Raw genomic sequence first — 21861 nt, forward strand, 5'->3', positions numbered from 1 at the left:
TTAAAAGCTGTGGTCTTTCCCCTCCTCTTATTTGTGATCCTCACTGTCTAGAGGCTGAGTAAGAAGCTGATTACCCACAAAGACCTACGTGTTAATTCTGTTTCATTCTCTTTTCATTTTGGGTGGAGCCTTTTGGGGAATCCCTTTGGCCTGTGTCTCATCATTTATGAAATTTCTAAGTGCAGTGAATATAAATACAGGACAAGTCCTGCAGGTTCCTCAGGGCACAGGGTGGGGGGGGGGTCCCACAGAATCAGGTTTGCTGTAATCATTCTTTCTTGCCTGCACAAGTGGAGCAAATAAAACAGCAAGGATATTTTTACTTTCCCAAGTGTTTTGTTCAGTTTGCGTAATCTGTGTTAACTGATCTTCTACAGGAATGACTAGTAGGCATCCCATGTTCAGTAAAATTTTCACGTAGCTTTCATTGTTTCTGGACTCCAGCAACACAATAATTTGATCATACTGATAACTGTCAGATGCTCTCTGGAGGCAATTACCAACCACAAACGCAGGATCACACAACTCAAACTTATCAAAGCTATCATTATGTTTGATGAAGCTCTCCCATTTTCCCCTGGCATATTCCACCACATCTGAATGAAGCTCAATACCATGATTTCTTGGAAAGGCAGAATGGTAGAGAAGGGGAGAGAGGAGAGAGAAAGAGAGAGAGAGAGAGAGAGAGAGAGAGAATGAAGAGAGGAGAGGAGAGGAGAGGAGAGGAGAGGAGAGGAGAGGAGAGGGAGGTGGAGGAGGAGGAGGGGAGGGAGAGGGGAGGAGGAGGAGAAGGAGGAAAAGAAAGAAGAGAGAAAAGAGGAGAATGGGAATGGGAATGGGAATGGGAATGGGAATGGGAATGGGAATGGGAATGGGAATGAGAATGAATCTTCTTTTCAGTTTCATTCCCCAAATACCCTCAATAGCTTCAGCTGGGCCAAGCCAAAGCCAGGAGGCAGAAACTCCATCCAGGCCTCCTATATATGTGACAGAAACCCATCTAGTTGACCCAATATCTGCTTCCTCACAAGCTAATTATCAGGAAGGTGGATTGGTGTGTGCATTCTAAGTGTCAGCTTGACCTAAAGTGCTACAACAGTCACGCTAAGATAACAATTATTCTGTGAATAAATATTAATGTTAAAATGAGTCAGGCATTACTAGCAGGAATTGAACATGGATAATTAACAGGCAAGTGTTAGTATGCCCCTTCATAGGTATTTGTTTAAATTGTAATATCTTTTCTTAATTTCTCTAGCTTTCTGACTGCCATCTATTCATTAATCTAAAGGGAACATTTTAAGAAATGTCTTTAAAATTGCTTTCTCTACACTTTCATTTATTGTAGAAAAAGAAAAAAACAAAAGTAAATTTATACTAAAGTAAAAATTACACTGCTATTTTGGTCTAGATGAATTATAATCAATGGTATCTTCTAATAGAACAGATAAGAGGAACAAACATCATTTTAGACTAAAAAATTATAGTCTGCAAGATATCTATATGGCTTGGTAAATCTTTCTCAAAGTTATACTCCTGAAGTAATGCTAAGATTGTGATGAGGTGAGGATGGTCAAACACTGGGAAGTCTTTTCCTTAATACTAGAGACTTCATGCATCATTTGTTGGAGACTGAAGTACCATAAGTTACAACCTGGGTAAGAGATAAGGAGGGTGACTGATAATAATTATGCTTACTAAATAAAATAGAAAAACATTATTTCTATTAAGAATAAACCTGACTGAGTGTAATAGATCATTGAACTCATGGGCTTATCTAAATCATATTTATTTTTCTTTGTAACAATCTCACCAAACTATGTGATCTGGGGCTAATATAGTCATCTGAGAGTGTAAGCAGTGACATGTCTTGACAATGTGTCATATTCTCCATATTCTTACCTCATAGATACATAATAGCTGCTGTATAACCAACACACTATCTGTGTTTCAGGAAGGAATAAGGAAAATGATTTTGCAGCTAAAGCTTCCTCCTTTATAATGAGCATTCCAAAAAATGCTCAATGACTTCCACTTTCATCTTATTTTTCAAGAGAATACATCACAACAGATACTTTTCTTCTTGTATTGTGAACTACAGTAAGAGTTATTAATCAAGATATGCTAACAGATTTTATGCCATGTTGATACACATGAAAAAATAGAGCAAAATGATCAAAATTGTTAACTAGTCTTTATTTAAAAATAAAATTAAAAAGGCAAAAATGAATTGAAAATGATAATCAGGCCTGTGCCGTGGCTCACTTGGTTAATCCTCCACCTGCAGCACCGGCATCCCATATGGGCACTGGGTTCTAGTCCCCGCTGCCTTTCTTCCAGTCCAGCTCTCTGCTGTGGCCTAGGAGGGCAGTGGAGGATGGCCCAAGTGCTTGGGTGCCTGCATCTGCATGGGAGACCAGGAAGAAGCACCTGGCTCCTGACTTCAGATCGGCACAGCGCCGGCCATAGCGGCCATTTGGGGAGTGAACCAACTGAGGGAAGACCTTTGTCTCTGTCTCTCTCTCACTCTCTATAACTCTATCTGTCAAAAAATGAAAATGATAATCAGATATTAATACATTTGAAGGTATAACATGGAAGATTAAAAGCATAGAGCCAAAAAATCTGATTATGGATGGAAAATAAATGTATTTGAAAACAGACAAACTGAAATAAATCAGATCAAAATAGACATTGAAAGTAAAAAATATTATAGTGTGCATACTTTTGGGTAAAAATCATTTTCCTATATACAGATATGGTGAATATGGGAGTTTAACAAGAAGTGTGGTGTAATGGGGTTGATAAGATGTTCTAATTTTAATCTGATGATTTACAAACATTTTTATTTATTTTTGTAAGACATCAATGTAGTGGCAAACAATCTTCCTTGCTGTTCAGTTATACATGTATTGACTCTTACATGCAGTGCGTGATATTACTTCAATCTCCACTCTTTCAGAGACATCCCACCCATCAAATAAATGAGTCTACACCTCATGTCTGTTTCAGAGCCAACAATAGAATAATAAATTATTGGTCTCCATTTTGTTATTGTATCCAACTGATATATATTGAGTATAATTTTATAAAAGTGCTTTTGTAACCTTTTCAAATGTCACATGGTGCTACATTTAAATACCATACTATTGTTTGAAAGCAAAGACCTGGGAGCTCAGAAAACAGTGAGAGAGCAGAAACAGTTCTTCAGGGAGGAAAGAGCCCCAGATGACTAACTCAGCCCCCAGCTTGGGTTCAAACCCTGCTGGGAAGGAATGAATTACAGAGAGTAACCCTAGGCTTACCCTGGCCTGTTCTCAGGTGTCAAAGGCTACTCCCAGGCCAGACATCAACCTTCCAGTTCCCTCTACTCTGGACACTAGATTCCCTAGATGTCAAGCAGCAGACTTAGTCCCAACAGGCAACAGTGTTTCCCAATGCAAGTAGAAAAGAGGCTGCATGAAGCACCACAGCTCAGAAGCCCAAGAAGTGGGTCATGGGCTTCTGAACCACAATCCTTCTAATCAATAGTTCCTACCACCTCCTGGGAAAACCTACTCCATGAGTAAAACCAGATGTAGGCCTTGGTGGGGAAGGTCATGATGGAGTTGATGAGGCAGGAAAGAAAAAGGCCATGGACATCACCAAGATCAACAAGAATGATCACAGGAGCTTTCGGGGTCCTCTTAGCAACGAAGGCCCCCAGGAGGAAGCAGAAGCAGAAGCCAATGGCTGGGGAAGGTGGAGATAGTGCTGGTTCCCAAGAAAATACCTCTAGGCCTTCCAAGAGGAAATAAAAAAGGAGTGCAAGTGGTAATGGCAAACCAACAAAAGGTCTCCTGACTCCCATGGATCCAAGGACAAGCCATGAGGGGATTTGGGAACGGTGAAGATTAAGGATGGAGGTCAAAGCAACCTGAAAACAAGGAGAAGCAATCTAAGAAGGGAAGACAAAGGACAGGACAAAATGGAAAAGAAGAAAGCAAAAAGAAAACCCTCTTCCAAAATCCCTAAGACATCATCCAGGAGAATAAGGAGATGGCAGACAAGTAGGAGTTGTGAGGGGTCTGTGGCACAGGTGCATAACCAAGTGGGGAGCATCCTCATGTCTATGGGCTGGAACTACATTTTTAACTCCAGTCTCTCATAGCAAAGTCTGGCCAGATTCAGGGGCTGGATGCTGGACAAGCTAGTGAGCCTTAAGGGAGGCTGGTCCAATATGAAAGTGTGTCCTGATCCCTTGACCTTACCCTACTTCTCCTAACACAGAATGTTTTGTACAGATCGCTCAGTGGGTGAGTGTGTGTGTGTGTGTGTGTGTGTGTAGTTGTCAAAGCCAATGTGCCCAAAGACCTCAGGACTTCCCATTACCCTGTTCTACTTTGTCTCTGACAGGTCCTCAGGATGTCTCCTTGGTTTCAGTTTTACCATTGTGTTTTTTTAAGAATTTGGAAAAATCATTAAAAGAAAACAAAGCAAATCATTGAAAGAAAAAAAGCATTCAATACATTTGTCTAACTGAACATTAAAGCTCAACAACACAGCACATTGTAAAGAATCACTTGCTTGACCTCATGATTTTTTGGCTGATGATGGGCATCTGTAACTTGCTACCACTGCCCAGAATTGCAAGAGAGTATTATAACATAGATTATGAGCTATGGAAAAATCAAAATTGAAACTGTGAATATGGCTTCTATTGAATATGTAGCACATCTGTTCTGTGTATCAGGCACAGGAATAGAAACACATTTAGCCCATATGCACATGCAAGTGGAAGCATTGAGAGGCCTACTGGGTCTGCACACACAGGGATTGGAAAATAAGAGGAAATCAATGGGCTGAAATGGACACTATAAGAAACAGTGACTTGATCAGCTCTTGTCCTGACTGTTGATGTACAATGTAATACTTTATCCATTTTAGTATTTTCTTTGTTCTAGTACTATTGGTTGAACTCTGTAATTAACACACAATTATTCTTAGGTGTTTAAATTTTAACTGAAAAGTGATCCCTGTTAGGAATTTGGAAAACATTAAGCTGAGTGAAATAAGCCAGTCCCAAAGGGACAAATATCATATGTTCTCCCTGATTGGTACAACTAACCGAGCACCAAAAAGGAAACCTGTTAAAGTGAAATGAACACTATGAGAAATGGTGACTTGATCAGCCCTTGCCCTGACTGTCGATGAACAACTTAATACATTATCACTCTTAGTATTTTTTTTGTTTGTTCTACTTAATACTTTTGGTTGAATACTGTAATCAATATACAGTTATTCTTAAGTGTTGAAAACTAACTGAAAAGTGATCCCTGTTAAATATAAGAGTGGTAATAAGAGAGGGAAGAGATGTGCAACTTGGGACATGCTCAAGCTGACTTGCCCCAAACGGTAGAGTTAGAAACATACCAGGGGATTCCAATTCAATCCCATCAAGGTGGCATGTACCAATGCCATCTCACTAGTCCAAGTGATCAATTTCAGTTCACAATTGATCATAATGATAGGACTAAGAGCCAAAGGGATCACGTAAACAAGACTAGTGTCTGAAAATACTAACTGATAGAATAAAAAAGGGAGAGAATGATCCAACATGGGAAGCGAGATACACAGCAGACCCATAGAATGGCAGATGTCCTAAACAGCACTCTGGCCTCAGAATCAGCCCTAAAGGCATTTGGATCCGGCTGAAAAGCCCATGAGAGTATTTCAGGCATGGAAAGCCAAGACACCCTGGCAAAAAAAAAAAAAAAAATGCCCTAAATGAAAGATCTCCGCGAGTGAGATCCCAGTGGAAAGAACAGCCATCAAAGAAGGAGGTACCTTTCTCTGAAGGGAGGAGAGAACTTCCACTCTGACTACAACTTTGTCTAAATATGATCAGTCGGTGAACTCAAAAGGCTTCCGTAGCCTTGGCAACTCATGACAAGAGTCTAGGGTGATTACTGATGCCATAAACAAGAGTGTCAATTTGTTAAGTCAACAATAGGAGTCACTGTGCACTTACTCCTCATGTAGGATCTCTGTCCTTAATGTGCTGTACATTGTGATTTAATGCTATAACTAGTACTCAAACAGTATTTTTCACTTTGTGCTGCTTTGTGGGTACAAACTGGTGAAATCTTCACTTAATATATGCTAAACTGATCTTCTGTATATAAAGAGAATTGAAAATGAATCTTGATGTGAATGGAAGGGGAGAGGAATTGGGAAAGGAGAGGGTTTCGGGTTTGAGGGAAGTTATGGGGGGGAAGCCATTGTAATCCATAAGCTGTACTTTGGTAATTTATATTCATTAAATAAAAGTTAAAAAAAAAGAAATCCATGGGCTGGGACAGATACAGGAATTATAGCCTTAAGTGACTATATTAGAATAAAATACTAAAAATCAATCATCACAATTCCCTTTTAACAATTAAAAAGAAAAAAAAATTAAAGTACATAAAATAAAGACAAGAAAAAAGATAACAGGAGATATGAAATGCTTTTTTTCGGTTTTCTTTATACTCAGAAGATTAACCCTACAGTAAGTAAAGAGTTCAACAAATAGTATGAGGAGAAAAAAGTTCCTCAGTTACAGAGACAAGGGCTGCAAACAATCATCAAAGCTCAAGATGCCAATTTCACTCCTATAGATTACATTTTAGATGCTCTCTTAGTTATGACAGATTAGGGAAAACACGGTATTTGTCTTTTTGGGACTGGCTTATTTCATTAGGGATAATGGTTTCTAGTTGCATCCATTTTGTTGCAAAAGACAGGATTTCATTTTTTTAACCACTGAGTAGTATTACATAGTGTATAAATGCTATAATGTGAAATGGTTATTAAAAAGTACCACAAACACGGATATACTTTTTAATGTTAACAAAGTTAATAAATCATGAGTAAAAGTAGTTAAGGAAACACAGGGAAACTAACACTAATGTCCAGTTTCAGGTATTAAAACAAGTCTTTACAGAGAATATAGCCTAGTCAAGATGCCAGAAAAAAAATTTGTAAAACTCAGGAGTAAAAATTTGACCAGAGATAAAAATCTACTACATTTTGGAAATCAAATTCCCACAACACAAATATAATTTTTCCAAATCCAATATAACAAATATAAAATAGGAAAACTCCAAATTAAACCAAGCAATTTGAATCACAATTTGAAGACTACCAACCAATAAAAAGTTACAGAAACAAAATTGAAGTTATAGAAATACAAAATATTCCAAACATTAAAGAAAAAAAGACACACTTATATTTCCCAGACATACCAAAGTAGAAATAAGTACAGAATATTTTCACATTTTTTAGAAAGCCAGCATTACATTGATTATGATGTAAATTGACCAGAACTTGAAATATGAATTAAGTATAAGCCTGTCTTTTAAAAACACATGCATATCTCCTTCGTAGTTTTATAATAAATGAAATGCATACGAAAATAAAATGCATAAGAAGTGAGATAAAAGAAAAAAATGGAAGAGGTGTTTAACATTTTGAACAAGCCATGTAGATTGTCCAGTTGAAAAATTCAAGAAAATCACATGACCATTTAGATTGAATGTTGAAAAGCATTTAAAAAATCAGCATGTAATTAAAAAAAAGCTTACTAGTTTTTTAGTAAAAATAAACTGTGGCTTCCTTACTCTGATCAAGGTTGTTTAAAAGGATCCTACAACAAACAACACAATTAATACGGGATCATTGACAGATTTCTCCCTAGACCAGCTGATTCCACTGTCTCCAACTTCATCTTTTTTTATTCCATCCGCATTTATTCCAAATAGAATTAATATATTTATACTGGAAAGTCAGGCATATTAAATTCACACATGCACTTGTCTTCATTAACATAGAGTTAGTGAACCTAAGAATCCTCAATTCCAGGCTGTGGTACATTTCTTTCTTTTTTTGTCTCCAGCTTCTTACTGAAGGAGTAGTCAGGGGAGGAGGAAAAAGAACAAAAGGAAAAAATAAGGTATAAAGATCAATTTCTAAGCAATAAAATGTCAGTATATTGGAGATCTTTATATAGAGAGAATCCGTAACATCTAAAGACAAAAACTGATAAATGAATTGAACAAGATTTCAGGAAAGATCAATATTTTTAAAATCCACTAGATTACCAAGCACCGGCAAGAAACAAATAGAAGATATTAAAGGTCAGTAGTCAGAGTGCAAAACATATATTGACAGGAGAAAAAAAAAGTATTCAATCATGTGATGCCTTTAAGCATTCTTCAAATCAATATTAAAACATGATACAAATGGCCCAACAGAAAATTGAGCAGAAATACAAAGAGAAAGTCCCTAAGCCAAGAAGCAGAATTTTAACTCACCTGAAGCAGGTGACCGCCAGCTGCAGCCAGGATCCGCCTGCGAGAAGCATGGGGCGACCCCGGGGGCGACCCCAGCGGGTGGCAGGTGCACCACAGGGAGAGGAGCCCAGGAGGAGGGCAGGGGGCCGCTTTCCACCTCCCCTGATTCCCACAAAGCACAGACCGGTTAGGGAGCCACGCCTTGGAGGATGTTGATTGGCTGAGTCTTTTGTGACGCTATGTGCGCCCCCGTCCAATCAGGCACGGTGATGTCATCACGCGGGATCTTGATGTCACAGTGGTCTTAGAGTTTCTCCATAGAGCGAGGTCTTAGGAAAGGGCTGCGCTGCCTCACGGCTCCAGAGCCCAGTCAGGGTCTGCGCTCTCCACCTTCGCGCGCTGGGGGTCGCCGGGCACCTAGGAACTGAGGACATGGTGACTGTGTGGGCCCAGGAGTCCCTACAGGGGGAAAGCAGAACCAGTGGAAGCTTCCCAGGAGCCCTGACCCCTTCCCTGACACCCGGGACCCCCGATGCCTGGCCCTCCCTGTCACTCAGGACCCCCGACGTCCGGTCCCCTCCCTGGCACCCTGGATCCCCAGAGCCCGGCCCGTTCCCCGACTCCCAACCCCTTTCCTGTCACCCATGAACCCAGACGCCCAGCCCTTCCCTGGCACGCGGGACCGCTGATGCCTGGCCCCTCCCTGGCACCCGAGACCCTCGACCCCCTCCCTGGCATCCGTGACCCCCGACGCCTGGCCCCTCCCTGTCACTCAGGACCCCAGACACCCGGCCCCTTCCCCGATGTCCAAGATCTCCCTGGCTCCCAAGACCCCGACGCCCGGCCTCTTCCCTGGCAACCAGGACCCTCAATGCCAGGCCCCTCCCTGGCACCCGGGACCCTGACGCCCAGCCCCTCACTTGCACTCGGGACACCCAATGTCCGGTCCCTCCCTTTCACTTGGGACCCAGGACGCCCGGCCTCCACCCTTGCACCCAGGACCCCTGAAGCCCGGCCCTTTCCCTGGCACCCAGGACCCTCGATGCCTGGCCCCTACCTGGCACCTGGGACCCCTAACGCCCTACCCCTCCCTGGCACCCCGGTCCCCTGATGCCCAGCCCCTCCCTGGCATCTGAGACCTCTGATGCCCTCCCTGGCACCCAGACCACTGACGCCGGACCCCTCCCTGGCATCCGGGACCCCAACCCCCTCCCTGGCACCCGTTACCCCTGACGCCCGGCCACTCCCTGTCTCTCGGGACCCTAAACGCCCAGTCTCCTCCCTGGCACCTGGGACCCCCAACCCCCTCCCTGACACCCAGAACCCCCAACACCCGGCCCTTCCCTGGCAACCAGGACACCTAATGCCCGACCCCTCCCTCGCACCCAGGACTCCCAACCCCCTCCCTGGCACCCGTGAACCCCAATGCCCGGCCCCTCCCTGTCATGTGGGACCGCAGATGCCCGGCCTCTTTCTGGTACCCGGGACCCCTGACGCCAGGCCCCTTTCCAGGTATCCGGGACCTCCATTGCCCAGCTCCCTCTGGGCCCCAGGACACCTGACCACTCCCCTGACACCTGTTACCCCCAACTTCCAGCCCCCTCCCTGGCACCTGTGCCCCCTGACCCCTGGCCCCCTCCTTGACACCTGGGAAGCCTGACATTCGGCCTCCCCCCCCGGGCACCCTGGACCCCCAACACCCAGCCCCTCCCCTGGTACCCAGGACCCCCATCGCCCGGCTCCTTATTGGGCCCCAGGGTCCCCAACCCTGGCCACTTCCTTAACACCTCTGTCCCCTGACACCCAGCTTCCTCCATGGCACCCAGGACTCTCAATGCCCGGCCCCTTCCTGGCACCTGGGAACCCTGCCGCCCACCCCCTTCCATGGCACCCAGGACCCCCAAGTCCCAGCCACCTCCCTGGCACCCAGGACTCCTGCTGTCTGGCCCCTTCCCTGGAACCCAGGACCCCCAACACCCGGCCCCATCCCTGCACCCAGGACCCCGAAGCCCAGCACCTCCCTGGCACGCGGGACCACAGACGTCCAGCCCCCTCCCTGGCACACTAGACATTGATGCCTGGCCTCTTCCCTGGAACCCGGAACACTTGACGCCCAGCCCCTCCCTGGCACCCATGGCCCTGTTGCCTGGACCCCGTTTCCTGCCCCCCCCCGTCACTTGAGACCCCAGACGTCCGGCCCCCTCCCTGGCATCCCTGATCCCCAATGCCCGGCTCCTTCCCCAATGCCCAGTTCCTTCCCTGGTACCTGAGACCCCCCCATCACCCAGCCCCCTCCCTCTCTCGGGACCCCTGATGCCCGGCCTCCTGCCTTGCACCCTGGACCCCTGATGCCTGGCGCCTTCCCTGGCACCAAGGACCCTCAATGCCCATCCTCTTCCTGGCACCCGGGACCCCCAACTGCTTCCCTGGCACCAGGGACCCATGTCGCCTGACCCCTCCCTGGCACTCAGGAACACTGGACCCAGATCCTCCCCTGGCACCCGGGGCCCTCAACACCCAGCCCCCCCTACATGCAGGACCCTGACACCGGGACCCTCCCTGGCACCCGTGACCTCAAAGTCTGGCCTCCACCCTGGCTCCCGTGACCCCCGAAGTCTGGCCCCCTCCCTGGCACTCCAGACCCCCAACACCTGGCCACTTCCCCAATGCCCAACCCCTTCCCTGGTACCCGGGACCCACACCATCCAGCCCCTTACCAGGCACCCGGGGCTCCCATGCCCGGCCCCTCACTCTCACTGGGGACCCCAGATGCCAGGCCCCCTTACTGGCACCAGGGACCCGTGATGCCTGACCCCATCCCTGGCACCTGGGACCCTTGACACCTGGCCCTCCTTGGTACCTGTGAATCCCCATGCCTGGCCCTCCGTGTCACTTGGTACCCCCGACTTCCAGCCCCCTCCCAGGCACCCAGGATCCCTGATGCCCGGCCCCTTCCCTGATGCCCAGCCCTTCCCTGGTACCCAGAACCCCCATCACCCAGCTCTCTACTGGACCCCGGGATCCCCGAAGCCTGTCCCCCTCCTTGATACCTGTGACCTGTGTTGCCCAGCCCCCCCCCCGGCACCCAGGACCCTCAATGCCCGGCCCCTCCCTGGCACCTGGAACGTCGACTCTCAGCCTCTTCCCTGGTACCCGGGAACCCTGACCCCTTCCCTGACACCCAGGATCCCCGACGCCAGGCCCCTTCCTGGAACCTGGGACCCCTGATGCCCAAACCCTCCCTGTCATCTGAGACCCCCGAACCCCACCCTGGCACCTGTGACCCCCGATGCCCAGCCCCTCCCTGTCAGTCAGGACCCCAGATGCCCGGCCTCTTCTCTGGCACCGTGGATCCCCGATGCCCAGCCCCTTCCCTGGTACCCGGGACCCAAATCGCCTGACTCCCTCCTGGGCCCAGGAATCCCTGATGCCTGGACTCCTCCTTGAAACCCGTGACCCTAACACCCAGCCATCCCTGGCACCAAGACCCCTGATTCCCAACCCCTCCCTGACACCCGGCACCCCCACCCCCCTCCCTGGAACCCATGGCCCCAATGCCAGGCCCCTCCCTGTCTCTCAGGACCCCAGATGCCCATCCCCCTCCCTGGAAAGCAGGATGCCTGACCACTTCCCTGTCACCGGGATCCCTGATGCCTGGCCCCTCCCTGGCACCCGGGACCCCCAACAACCTCCTGGCACCTGTGACCCCTGACTCCTGGACCCTCCCTTTCCCTTGGGACTCCAGACACACAGCCCCCTCCCTGGCACCCGGAACCTCCAACCCCTTCCCTGGTACCCAGAACCCCCAACGCCCAGCCACCTACCTGGCACTCAGGACTCTCAACACCCGGCCCCTCCCTGGTACCCGGGACCCCTGACACCCAACCCCTTCCTTGGAACCCAGGACCCCCATCGCCCGACTCCCTGTTGGGCCCCGGGATCCCCAATGCCTGGCCCCTACTTGACACCCAAGACCCCTGACACCCAGCCTCCTCCCTGGAACCCGTGACCCCCGATGTCCAGCCCCCTCCCTGGCACCCATGAACCCTGGTACCTGGCCCCCTCCTTGTAACCACAGAACCAATGTTCGGCCTCCCCCTGGCACCCTGGACCCCCAATGCCCAGCCCCTTCCCTGGTACCTGGGACCCCCATCGCGCAGCTCCCAGCTGGGCACCAGGATCCCTGATGCTTGGCCCCCTCTTTGACACCCGTGACCCCTGAGGCTGGCCCCCTCCCTGGCACCCGGGACCCCCGATGCCTGGCCCCTCCTTGTCACTTGGGACCGCAGATGCCCAGCCCCTCCCTGGCACCTGTGATTCCTGATGTCCAGCCCCCTTCCTGGCACCCAGGAACCCTGCTGCCCGGCCCTTTCTGTGGCACCCAGGACCTCCGAGGCCCAGCCACCTTCCTGGCACCCAAGACTCCCACTGCCTGGCCTCTTCCTTGGCACCCAGGACCCCCAACGCCCGGCCACCTTTCTGCACCTGGGACCCTGATGCCCAGCACTTCCCTGGCACCTGGGAACCCCGACCCCCTCCCTGGAACCCGTGACCCTCAACACCCGGCTCCCTCCCTGCACCCGGGACCCTGACATCCAGCCCCCTCCCTGGCACCCTGGATGTTGACACCCAGCCTCTTCCCGGACACCCAGGACCCTCGACACCCTCCCTGGCACCCGTGACCCCATCGCCAGGCCCTCCCTGTCACTAGAGACCCCGGACATCCTGTCTCCTCCCTGGCACCCCTGATCTCCAATGCCTGGCCCCTTCTTCGAATCCCAGCCCCTTCCCTGGTACCCATAACCCCCATCGCCCGGTCCCCTTACTGTCTCTCAGGACCACAGAAGCCCAGGCCCCTCCTGGGCACCTGGGACCCCCATTGCCCGGCCCCCTCCCTGTCACTTGGGACCCCTGACGCCCAGTCTCCTCCCTTGCACCCAGAATCCCTGACACTGAGCCCCTTCCCTGGCACCCAGGACCCTCGATGCCCATCCCCTCCCTGGAACCCAGGACCCTCGATGCCTGAACCCTCCCTGTCACCTGGACCCCCGAACCCCTCCCTGGCACCTGTGACCCCCGACTCCCATTCCCTCCCTGTCACATGGGACCCCAGATGCCTGGCCTCCTCCCTGGCACCCAAGACCCCCGATGCCCACCCCCTTCCCTGGTACCCAGGACTCAATTGCTTGGCTCCCTCCTGGGCCCAGGGATCCCTGATGCCTGGACCCCTCCTTGAAACCCGTTACCCCTGACCTCTGGCCTCCTCCAAGGCACCTGTGACCCCCGATGCCTGGCCTTCCCTGGCACCCGGGACCCCCAACACCCTCCCTGTCACCCAGGACCCCTGATTCCCAACCCCTCCCTGGCACCTGGGACTCCCAATCCCCTCCCTTGCACCCATGACCCCTGACATCCAGCTCCCTCCCTGGCACCCCAGATCCCCAATGCACAGCCCTTTCCCCAATGCACAGCCTCTTCCCTGGTACCCAGGACCCCCATCACCTGACCCCCTCACTGTCTCACAGGACCCCAGAAGCACAGGCCCCTTCTGGGCACCTGGGACCCACATCGCCTGGCCCCTTCCCTGTCCCTCGGGATGCCTGATGCCCAGTCTCCTCCCTTGCACCTGGGACCCCTGATGCCCAGCCCCTTCCCTGGCACCCAGGACCCCTGACGCCTGACCCCTCCCTGACACCTGTGAACCCCGACGCCCGGCCCCTCCCTGTCACTTGGGACCCTTGACGCCTGACCCCTCCCTGACACCTGTGAACCCCGACGCCCGGCCCCTCCCTGTCACTTGGGACCCATGATGCCCAGCCCCTTCCCTGGTACCTGTGACCCCTAATGCATGGCCCCTTCCCTGGCACCCAGGACCCTCGATGCCTGGTCCCTCCATGGCACCCAGGACCCCTGATGACTGGCCCCTCCCTGGCACACGAGATCCCTGACTCCCTCCCTGGCACCTGTGACCACCGACATCCAGCCCCTCCCTGTCACTCGGGACCCCAGATGCCCAGACTCCTCCCTGGCACCCTGAACCCCCAACTCCCAGTCCCTCCCTGGTACCCAGGACTCAAATCACCTGGCTCCCTCCTGGGCCCAGGGATCCCTGATGCCTGGACCCCACCTTGAAACCTGTGACCCCTGATGTCTGGCCTCCTCCCTAGCATCCGGGACCCCCAACACTTGGCCCTCCCTGGCACCTGGGACCCCCAACACCTGGCCCCTTCCTGTCTCTCAGGACCCCAGATGCCTGGCCCCTCCCTGGCACCCGGGACCCCCAACCCCCTCCCTGGCACCCGTGACCCCTGACTCCCGGCCCCTTCCTGTCTCTCGGGACCCCAGACACCCGGCCCCCTCCCTGGTACCAGGGACTCCTGACCCCAGGCTCCTTCCCTGGCAGCCGGGAACCCTGATGCCCAGCCTCCTTTCCTGGTACCTGGGACCCCCATTGCCCAGCTCCCTAATGGGCCCTGGGATCCCCAATGCCTGGCCCCCTCCTTTACACCCATGACCCCTGACACCCAGCCCCTTCACTGGCATCCAGGATCCCTGTCACCCAGCCCTGCTCTGGCACCCAAGACCCCCAATGCCTGGCCCCTCTGTCACTTGGGACCACAGGTGCCTGGCCCCTCCCTAGCACCTATCACCCCTAACACCCAGCCCCTCCCTGTCACTCAAGTCCCCAGATGCCTGAGCCCCTCCCTGCTTCCTGGGACCCTTGACACCTGACCCCTTCCCTGGCACCTGGGACCCCCGACAACTGGCCCCTCCCTGGCACCCCAGACCCCAGAGTCCCAGCCCCTTCCCTGGTACCCATGACCCCCATCGCCCAGCTCCCTTCTGATCACCGGGATCCCCAATGCCTGGCCCCCTCCTTGGCACCTGGGAACCCTGATGCCTGGCCTCCTCCCTGGCACTTGGGACCCTCAACGCCTGGACCCTCCCTGGTACCCGGACCCCAACGCCCAGCCCATCCCTGGCACCCAGGACCCCCGACCACCTCCCTGGAACCTGTGACCCCCCCAACCCCCTTGACACCCATGTCCCCTGATGTCCGGCCCCTTCCCTGGCACCCAGGAACCCTGCTGCCTGGCCCTTTCCCTGGCACCCAGGACCCCCGAAGCCTGGCCCTCTCCGTGGCATCTTGGAGCCCTGATGCACCACTCCTCGCTGGCACCCGGGTCTGCCAACCACCTCACTGGCACCAGTGACCCCTGCCTCCCGGCCCTTTCCCTAGCATCCGGGACCCCCGAAGACTGGCCCCCTCCCTGGCATACTGGATCCCCACTGCCTGGCCCCTTCCCTGGTACCTGGGACCCCTGATGCCCGACCCCTCCCTGGCACCCAGGACCCCCGGTCCCCTCCCTGGCACCCGTGACCCCCAACGCCTGGCCCCTCCCTGTCTCTCAGGATCCCAGATGCCCAGCCCCTTCCAGGACGCCCGACTCCTCCCTGGAACCCAGGACATCAATGCCTGGCCTCTTCCCTGGCACCTGGGACCCCTGACCCCTTTCCTGACACCTGTGACCCCTGACGCCCGACCCCTCCCTGGAACCCAGGACCCTGGAACCCAGGACCCTCGATGCCCAGCCCCTCCCTGGCACCCGGGACCCCTGACGCTCAGTCTCTCCCTGGCACCTGGGACCCCTGACACCCAACCCCTCCCTGATTCCCAGGACCCCTGAAGCACAGCCCAATCCCTGGCATCCTGGACCCATGATGCCAGGCCCCTTCCTTGGTACCCAGGACCCCCACCACCCAGCTCCCTACTGGGTCCTGGGATCCCAAGCACCTGGCCCCTCCTTGACACCCAGTACCCCTGACTCCCAGCCTCCTCCCTTGCACCCATGACCCCTGATGCCCAGCCCCTTTCCTGGTACCCAGGAACCCCAATGCTGGCTCTCTACGGGGCCCTGGGATCCCCAACACCTGGCCCCCTCCTTGACACCCATGACCCCTGATGCCCGGCCCCCTGGCACCCGGAACCCCTGACCCCTTCCCAGACACTCGGGACCCCCTATGCCTGGACCCCTCCCTGGCACCCAGGACCCTTGATGTCCAGCCCCTCCCTGGCACCTGGGACCCCTGACACTTGGCCCTTCCCTGGCACCCAGGACCCCTGGCACCCATGACCCCTAACACCCGGCCCCTCCCTGTCACTTGGGACTGCAGACACCGGCCCCCTCCCTGATACCCGGGACCCCTGAAGCACAGCCAAATCCCTGGCATCCTGGACCCATGATGCCAGGCCCCTTCCCTGGTACCCAGGACCCCCATCATCTGGCTCCCTCCTGGGCCCCAAGATCCCGAGTGCCTAGCCCCTCCTTGACACCCAGGACCCCTGAAACGCAGCCTCCTCCCTGGCACCCATGACACCCAATGCCCAGCCTCTTCCCTGGTACCTGGGAACCCCAATGCCAGCTCCCTACTGGGTGGGCCCTGGGATCCCCAATGCCTGGCCCCCTCCTTGACACCCATGAACCCTGATGCCCAGACCCCCCCAAACCCAGAACCCTCAATTCCTGGCCCCTCCCTGGCACCTGGGACCTCTGTTGCCCGGCCTCTCCCTGGAAACTGGGACCCTGATGCCCAGCCCCTCCCTGTCACTTGGGACTGCAGACACCCGGCCCCCTCCCTGGCACCCATGACTCCCGATTTCCAGCCCCCTTCCTGACAACCAGGACACCTGCCACCTGGCCCCCACCCTGGCACCCAGGAACCCTGCCGCCCAGCCCCTTCTGTGGCACCCAGGACCTCTGAGGCCCAGCCACCTCCCTGGCACCCAGGACCTCTGAGGTCCAGCCACCTCCCTGGCACCCAGGACTCCTGCCGCCCAGCCCCTTCCCTGGCACCCAGGACCCTTGATGCCCGTCCCCTCCCTGCACCTGGGACCTCGATGCTCAGCCCCTCCCTAGCACCCAGGACCCCCGACCCCCTCCCTGGCACCCGTGAGCCTGATGTCCAGTCTCCACCCTGACTCCCATGACCCCCAAAGTCCAGCCCCCTCCCTGGCACCCCGGACCCCCAATGCCCAGCCCCTTCCCAGACGCCCAGCCGCTTCCCTGGTACCCAGGACCCCCACTGCCTGGCCCCTTCCTGGGCATTCGGGACTCCCGATGCCCATCCCTTCCCTGTCACTCAGGACCCGAGACACCCGGCCCCCTTCCCTGGCACCCGGGACCCCAATGCCCAGCCTCTTCCCTGGCACCCGGGACTCTCGACACCTGGACCCTTCCTGTCAACTGGTCCACAATGCCTGACCCCTCCCTGGCACCCAAGACCCCCGACCCCCTCCCTGGCACCCATGACCCCTGATGCCTGGCCCCTTCCTGTCATTCAAGACCACTGACTCCATGCCCCCTCCCTGCAACCTGGGACCCCTGACACCTGACCCCTTCCCTGGCACCCCAGACCCCAGAGTTCCAGCCTCTTCCCTGGTACCTGGGACCCCCATCGCCTGGCTCCCTTTTGGGCACCAAGATCCCTGATGCCTGGCCCCCTCCTTGGCGCCTGGGATCCCCAAGGCCTGGCCCCTCCCTGTCACTTGGAACCCCAAATGCCCAGCCCCCTACCTGGCACCCAGCACTCCAATGTCTGGCCTCCTCCCTGGCACCCAAGACCCCTGCCACCTGGCCCCTACCTGGCACTCTGGACCCCCAATGCCCAGCCCCTTCCCTGGTGCCTGGTACCCTCATTGCCTGGCTCCCTCCTGGGCCCCAGGATCCCTGACTCCTGGCCCCATCCTTGACACCAGGGACCCCTGTCATTCAGCCCCCTCCCTGGCACCTGTGACCCCAATGCCCGGCTCCAACCCTGGCATCAGGACACCTGCTGCTCGGTCCCCTCATGGCACCCAGGAGTCCCAAAGCCCAGCCCCCTCCCTGGCACCCAGGACCCCCCCCCACCTGGCCCCTTACCTGCTCGCAGCAACTTCGTGGCCCTGGAGCCATCCCTGGGCAGCTGTGTGGAGGCAGCCCCATGTCTTCCTTCCTCAGCTCCTCCTTCCTTCTACACTGGGACCTGATTCCCCTGAGGTTCTAAATATGTGGGCAGCAGGGTCTCCTCCAGGATGCTGAGCTCTCAGCACAGATGTATCTGGAAGGTCTCACTCTGTTTTCTGTTTCTAGTAACACAGTAACATGGATTGGGTAAGGTAAAAGCAAAACTGTTATCTGACTCAGGGTTTTTGTCCAGGGTTTAGATGGGCAGGAGGACCCTGTACTTTGGCACTTGGGTATCACCTGAACACTTACTGTTCCCTCAACTGGCTGCCATCTGTCTTTGCACTTTCAAAATAAAGTTTGGCTATTCAAATTTATGAGTGTTTTAAAAATTATTTATCTTCCATGAAAGCCTTCTTAATCCCGAAGATATATCTAGTTTACTAAGTTATTTGGAGATTATATTTTAATGTAGGAGCTTGTTTACTTTTTGCTTGTTTTAAAATTTTCAAATATTGTTGGAGTATGGTTGACAAAATTTGTGCATATTCAAGGTATGCAACCTGATATTTTGAAATGTGGGGGCCTTTTGAAAAGTTATCGAGAATTCATATTATCTTTTAATCCCTTTTTTACTGGAATAAATCCAGGCTTTTTTTTTTACAAAAAAAGATTTATTTATTTTTTGAAGGTCAGAGTTACACAGCGAAGAAGAGGCAGAGTGGGAGAGAGGGGTGGAGGGAGGGAGAGAGAGAGAGAGAGAGAGGGAGAGAGAGAGAGAGGATTTACATCTGTGGGTTCACTCCCCAGATGGCTGCAATGGCTGGAGCTGCACTGATCAGAAGCCAGGAGCCAGGAGCTTCTTCCAGGTCTCCCACATGGGTTCAGGGGCCCAGGGACTTGAGCCATCTTCTACTGCTTTCCCAGGCCATAACAGAGAGCTGGATCAGAAGTGGAGCAGCCGGGACTCGATCCAGTGCCCATATGGGATGCTGGAGCTTCAGGCGGTGGCTTAACCTGTTACACCACAGCGCCGGCTCCTTAATCCTATTTTTTCACATAACCTTTTTGGAGTCCTCTTTTATATGTACATTATGAAATGATTAGGATAATCTAACATGCATCTCCTTTCATCGCTAAGTTTTTAACAGAATACATAAGATATTACCAAGTTGTGAGTATGTAATAGCATGTTCATAGAGTAACAGTGTTGAGTATTAAGATCTGGAGTGGTTAATTTATCTCATAACTGCAAATGGGTGCTCAGCTAACATTTTCCCATTCCCTTCACTCTCAGCCCTGACAGCCACCACCCTGTTCTGTGATTGAGTGTGATTTTCTTAAAATCCACATGAGTGAGATTGTGTGGCATTTATCTTTCTGTGCCTTGTTTCAAATAGCCTCATGTCAACATTCATGTTTTTGGATCTATGTTTTGACAACACGCAGATTTTCCTGTTTTATTAGATCATTTGTTTTTATCGGCACTCAATAATTGTACATATTTATGGGGTGAAAAATAATATTTGATACATGCACACATTTTAATGATCAAATTAGGATAGTTGGAATCCATCACTTCATATATTCAAGATTTATTTGCAGTGTGAGCATTCAAAAGTCTTTCTTCTAGCTGTTTTTAAATATACAATATATTACAATTGACAATTGTTACTCTACTGTGTAATAGAACACAGGAAAGGGGGCTGGTGCTGTGGCGCAGTGGTTTAAAGCTCCAGGCTGCAGTTCCAGAATCCCATATGGGAGCCAGTTTGAGTCCCAGCTGCTCCATTTCTGATCCAGCTCTCTGCTATGGCCTGGGAAAGCAGTGGAGGATGGCCCAAGTCCTTGGGCACATGCACCCACATGGGAGTCCCGGAAGAAGCTCCTGCCTCCTGGCTTCAGATAAGTACAGCTCCAGCCATTGCAGCCATCTGGGGAGTGAACCAGCAGATGGAAGTCCTCTCTCTCTGGCTCTACCTCTCTCTCTGTAACTCTTTCAAATAAATAAAATAAATCTTTAAAAAAAAGAACACAAGAAGAATTATTTTTACAATAAGGAAAATACTTTTCAATAAAAGTAAACCTTTCTGAGCTTTAATTTATTCAATTTTAAATATTTTTATTTTTAAGCATTTTTGAGAAACCTAATTAACCTTAAAGAAACCAAAAATGATACATCTGTTATGAGCACTTACACATAAATATAGCTTATGCAGGATAAGAATATCCTCCTTTTAATACACTAAAACCAAGTAAATCTTTGAGAACAAGTTTTACTATTAACTCTCATAATCCAACTCTTGGAGGACAGGGGTCCTGCATGGGAAATTACTGCATAGCAACTCCTGTTGTTAATTTAACAATTAACGCTATTATGTATGTGGTCAGTGATCACCTGAGGCTCTTGACATGCGCTGCCTACACTGTGAAAGCCTTTTTTATAAAAGATTTATTTTATTTATTTGAAAGACAGAGTTACAGAGAGAGGTAGAGACAGAGAGAGAGAGGTCTGTTGTTCACTTCCCAGATGGCCACAATGGCCAGAGCTGCGCCAATCTGAAGGCAGGAGCCAGGAGCTTCTTCTGGGCCTCCCACATGGGTACAGGGACCCAAGGACTTGGGCCATCCTCCACTACTATCCCAATCCATACCAGAGAGCTGGATTGGAAGAGGAGCAGCCGGGACTAGAACTGGCACCCATATGGGATGCTGGCGTTTCAGGCCAGGGCTTTAACCCACTGCGCCCCTTCACCAGCCCCAAGTGGAAGCCTTTTGAATCCACTGACTCCTTCCGTATTTAGACAAGGCCATGAGCAAAGTGGAAATTCTCTCCTGCTTTCATAGTAAAGTACTTCCTTCTTTGATGACCACTTCTTTCCACTGGAGTCTCACCCAGGTAGGTCCTTCATGTAGGACAATTTTTGCCACAGTGTCTTGGCATTCTATGTCTGAAATGCTCTCATGGGATTTTCAGCCAGACCAGAATGTATTAAGGGCCACAGTGCTACTTAAAGTAATTTTCATTCTATGAGTCTGCTGTGTGGACTACTTCCCATGTTGGAGCATCCACTCCTTTTTAATTCTATTATTATTACCAAACACTTAATCCTATTTGTATAATCATTTTAACATTTAATCCTCTCTATATGATTACTTTAACACTTAATCCTATCCATATGTTCACTTTAACACTTAAAGTGCTGTTTTTTCCCCCTAGCTCAAGGGAATTTGGGGTCCCATGGCAAGTTTTTAAACTATACCCTTAAATGTAAGTCTGTAATAATGTATGGAGAACTATACAGTTTTACAGATATAAACTTCATAATTTCACAATTAAAACATTAGGAACCTGATGATTCTTCCCACTGTGCCTGCTCTCCCATCCACACTCCCACTCCCTTCCTCCTCCCTCTCTTATTCCCACTCTGATTTTTTACTAACATTTATTTTCAATTAACTTCCTACACATATGATTATTTCTGTATTAAGTAAAAAGTTCAACAAATAGCATGGAAAAAAAACCTGTTCCTCTATAGTTGAGACAAGTCTGTACAAATTCATTGCTTCTCAAAGTGTCAATTTAACATCTATAGATTGCCTAT

The 21861-nt window shown here is 51.6% G+C and overlaps 1 pseudogene; it reads right to left on the reverse strand.

The window, feature by feature from the left end:
* LOC138847911 (protein-L-isoaspartate O-methyltransferase domain-containing protein 1 pseudogene) lies at positions 1-1907 on the reverse strand (annotated as a pseudogene).
* Positions 1908-21861: the final 19954 nt, after the last annotated feature.

Source organism: Oryctolagus cuniculus (genome assembly GCF_964237555.1).
Source record: "Oryctolagus cuniculus chromosome 17 unlocalized genomic scaffold, mOryCun1.1 SUPER_17_unloc_3, whole genome shotgun sequence".
Taxonomy (NCBI): domain Eukaryota; kingdom Metazoa; phylum Chordata; class Mammalia; order Lagomorpha; family Leporidae; genus Oryctolagus; species Oryctolagus cuniculus.